Genomic DNA, 4,787 nt, shown 5'->3' with positions numbered 1-4,787 from the left:
GCAGATGACTGTTCGATGCGAGCATCGACGGTGTTCCGAGATTGTGTGTTGAGGTTATTTGAGGAGCGTTATCTGGTGGATCTGGTTCCCATACCTTTGCAGGGGAACAAGGTTATTATCGATGTGGATTGGCTAAGCCCCAATGGGGCGGTGATTGAGTGCACACATCAATTGGTGCGGATCAGGACCCCAAGTGGGGGAGAGCTGGTGATTCAGGGCGAAAGGCCACAGCGAGGACCAGCCCTATGTTCAGCAGGGAGAGCTAGGCATTACCTCCAGCAGGGTTGCGCAGGTTATGTCGTGTATGTTATGGATACCCAGGAGGCGGTTAGAGCGACGGTGGGCGAGGTGCCCGTAGTACGAGAGTTCGCAGACGTATTCCCCGAGGAGCTGCCTGGGATACCTCCGGAGCACCAGGTGGAGTTCATGATCGACCTAGTCCCTGGTGCGGCTCCGATAGCCAAGGCACCCTATCGGTTGGCTCCTCCCGAGATGCAGGAGTTGTCTACGCAGCTGCAGGAGCTGCTAGACAAGGGATTTATTAGGCCAAGTAGTTCGCCTTGGGGAGCCCCGATTCTATTTGTGGAGAAGAAGGACAGGTCGCATCGTATGTGTATAGACTATAGGGAGCTGAATAAGGTAACAGTGAAGAACCTTTACCCACTCCCGAGGATTGATGACCTCTTTGACCAGCTACAGGGAGCATCTTGGTTCTTCAAGATTGATCTGCATTCAGGATATTATCAGAAGAGGGTCATAGAGGAGGATGTGTAGAAGACTGCGTTTCGGACGCACTATGGCCACTACGAGTTTGTAGTGATGCCCTTCGGGCTCACCAATGCTCCTGCCGCGTTCATGGACCTCATGAACCGCGTGTGTAGACCAATGTTAAACCCGTCAGTGATAGTGTTTATTGATGATATCTTGGTTTATTCCAAGACGCAAGAGGAGCACGAGGAGCACCTGCGGGAGGTGCTGGAGACTTTGAGGAGGGAGAGCCTTTATGCCAAGTTCTCCAAATGTGAGTTTTGGTTGCGCAAGGTGCAGTTTCTTGGGCACCTTGTCAACCAGAACGAGATTTCGGTAGACCCGGCCAAGGTGGAGGCCGTGATGAGATAGGAGGTTCCGAAGTCTCCATCCGAGATTCGAAGTTTCCTAGGATTAGTGGGCTATTATCGGAGATTCATCCAGGATTTCTCCAAGATAGTCGTACCATTGACCAGGCTAACAAGGAAGGCCGTGGTCTTTCATTGGGGGCCTGAGCAGCAGGCAACGTTCGAGACACTGAGATAGAGATTATGTGAGGCGCCAATCTTAGCCCTGCCAGAGGGCATGGAGGATTTTGTTGTGTACTTCGATGCGTCCATATCAGGTTTGGGTACGGTGTTGATGCAGAGAGGGCATGTCATCGCCTACGCGTCGAGGCAGCTGAAGCCTCACGAGGCGAATTACCCGACGTATGACTTGGAGCTGGGGGTTATTGTGTTCGCCCTCAAGATTTGGCGTCATTACCACTATGGGGTTCGCTGTACCATTTACACGGACCATAAGAGTTTGAGGTACCTCATGGATCAGCCAAATCTAAACATGAGGCAGCGTCGGTGGATGGATGTGGTAAAGGATTACGATTGCGAGATCCTTTATCACCCGGGTAAGGGCAATGTGGTGGCCGATGCGCTTAGCCGCAAGGCGGCGCCAATTAGGGGTATCTGCATGCGGATGACAGTGATGACTCCGCTATTGGAAGCAGATTTGGGAGGCCCAGCAGGAGGCCATGAAGGAGAAACATCGGAAGAGTGAGCGCATAGTGGGTCAGGTTTCCTCCTTCGACTATGACAGCAGGGGATTATTGACATTACACCGCAGGGTGTGGGTGCCATACCTCGGAGGCGTATGCCAGATCTTGATGGAGGAGGCGCACAAATCCCGATTCTCCATTCATCCCGGGGCGACGAAGATGTATAGGGATCTTCGTCTGGACTATTGGTAGCCCTGCATGAAGCGGGATGTGACATGGTACGTGGAGCGGTGCTTGACCTGCAGGAAGGTCAAGGCCGAGCATCAGAGACCTCACGGCAAGATGCAGCCGTTGGATATCCCGTTGTGGAAATGGGAGGATATTACGATGGATTTTATCACCAAGCTTCCCAGGACTGCACGGGGAGTGGATTCGATATGGGTCATCATGGATCGATTGACCAAGAGCGCCCATTTTATCCCAATTCAGGAGAGTATCTCGGCCGAGAAATTGACCGATATCTATATCAGAGAGGTGGTGGCCCGGCACGGAGTGCCTGTTTTGATGATTTCGGATAGGGATGTACGGTTCACATCCAGGTTTTGGAAGAAATTCCACGACGAGTTGGGTACTCGTCTGCATTTCAGCACCGCCTTTCACCCGCAGATGGATGGCCAGAGTGAGCGGACCATCCAGACTCTGGAGGACATGTTGCGGGCATGTGTTTTAGACTTTGGTGGTAGCTGGCATACCTACCTTCCGTTGGCGGAGTTCTCGTATAATAATAGCTATCATGCGAGCATCGACCGTCCTCCCTTCGAGATGTTTTATGGGAGGAGGTGCAGGACCCCGATATGCTGGGGCGAGGTTGGCCAGAGGGTCATGGGGAGCACTGAAGTAGTGCTCAAGACGACAAAGAAGATTCTACAGGTCCGAAGCAGGCTTCAGACTGCTCAGAGTCAGCAAAAAAGTTATGTCGATAAGCGTCGATCCGACCTGGAGTTCCAGGTCAGAGATATGGTTCTCCTGAAAGTGTCGCCTTGGAAAGGCATCATTCGATTCAGGAAGCGGGGCAAGTTGGGCCCAATGTATATTGGACTGTTCAGGGTTATATCCCGGGTGGGCAAGGTGGCATATAGGCTGGATTTGCCAGCCGAACTCAGTCAGATACACAGCACTTTCCATGTCTCTCAGTTGTGGAAGTGTCTGGTGGACGACTCAGCAGTAGTACCCTTGGAGGACATTCAGGTTGATGGCAGCCTGAATTACATCGAGCGGCCTGTAGCGATCTTCGACCGGAAGTCGAAGGATCTAAGGAACAAGAGGGTTGAGCTGGTAAAGGTGCAATGGCAGCACCGGAAGGGCTCGGAATGGATATGGGAGCCGAATGATGAGATGATGGAGCATTACCCAGAGTTGTTCCAGGATCGAGCAGCAGATTTCAAGGACGAAGTCTAAAATAAGTGGGGGAGATTTGTAGCACCTGGTTCTTGGTACGTATTCTGTTATTAAATCTTTAATTAGTTTGCATTTTTGGCCTTGGACTCGGCGAGTTGAAGGACTGACTCGCCTAGTAGAAGCGGGATGAGACGCGGAGTTTAAGTTGCAGACTCCGCGATTCGGGTCCCGGACTCGGCGATTAGCCACTGTCTGGACAAAAACCCTAATCCAGGGGTTTGCACCCTATTTAAACGACCTTATGCAGCCTCCATCCCCCCCCCCACCCCCTTTATGCTCCCAAACACTTCTCATAGCAAACCCTAGCCGTTCTTGAGAAAATCTAAGGCTTTTGAGTGATTCTTGTGAGTTTTGACCTCAAGGAAGAAGGAAGAGCATAGAAGGATCAAGAGGAGACTGAAGGATTCGAGTTTGGTTCATCATTTGCAGTCTACAGAAGGTTTAAATTCTAAACCTTGCTCTTTCATTTGTTAGATCCCTCTTTGAGGTGATTTAGGGCTTTTATAAGCCATTTTTTGTGGCCAACCATGTTTGCAAACATGGTTGGGGGTTTGAGCTTCTGGATCATGTCATTATTGGAGTCACAAGACAGATTTGGGTTGCTTTTGCACCCAAGGAAGGCCTCATGCAACAAAAAAAAACATTTTAGAGCCTTTTAAGCTCAAAAGTCCCATGCATGCACGTAAAGTTTGTAACTTTACGTGCTAGATCGAGTTTAGGGGATTGGATCTATCTTTTGGATAAGTGTTGTACATCAGAAATCGAAGTTTTAAGGAGGGGATGTGACCGACGCGGCGAGTCCAAGAGTTCTGTCCCATATCAGTGAGGGTCAAAAGGACCAGATGAGTGTGGAAAGGTTTTAGGGAGTCCCGGGGAGTGACCCAACGTTCCGGGCTAAGCAAATTGTTCTGGAAATTCATGGCACTCGGCAAGTGCATGAATGGACTCTGCGAGTCCAAGGCAATCTTCATAGAACTCGACGAGTTGTTCATCAACTCGGCGAGTCGAGGACAGAACGTGTTCATCGGATGAAGATTAACTCGACGAGTTGCTCATACAACTCGGCGAGTTGGATGAAGGACCATTGAGTATCAGTTAGGAAGTGAACTCGTCGAGTCAATGCCTAACTCGACGAGTAGAGACGGGAGTAAAGACTATCGATTGGATATGGACTTGACGAGTTGGCAAGCCAACTTGGCGAGTCGGGTCAACTGGAAGTTGACTTTGACTTTGACTTGACTTTGGTTTGGAATCGGTCAGGGGTAAAATAGTCATTTTACCCTGGGAATAGTATTAATGTCTGATTAAGTGTTTTATGGAAATATAGCTGGGGGATCAACGGAGCAGTTGTCAGACATTTGCGGATCAGCTTTTCAGCAGCCAGCCTTTTGAGGTGAGTTACCTTCCAGTAGCGGTGGGTCTAAGGCCACAATGTCAGCCCACCAGTAGGAGTCGTATGCTAGATGATTGTCTTTGTGATATCATCTAGACTTGTTATTACCTGATATGTTATGTGCTAGTATGATATGTATATGCTAGTAGCTGTAGGGGAGATAGTCCCCAAGATCACCGGTCGACAGGGCCGAAGGGG

This window comes from Lactuca sativa, chromosome 6, assembly GCF_002870075.4.
Source record: "Lactuca sativa cultivar Salinas chromosome 6, Lsat_Salinas_v11, whole genome shotgun sequence".
In the NCBI taxonomy this organism is placed as follows: domain Eukaryota; kingdom Viridiplantae; phylum Streptophyta; class Magnoliopsida; order Asterales; family Asteraceae; genus Lactuca; species Lactuca sativa.
The sequence above is the reverse complement of the archived record's forward strand: the minus strand, read 5'-3'. Positions refer to the sequence as shown.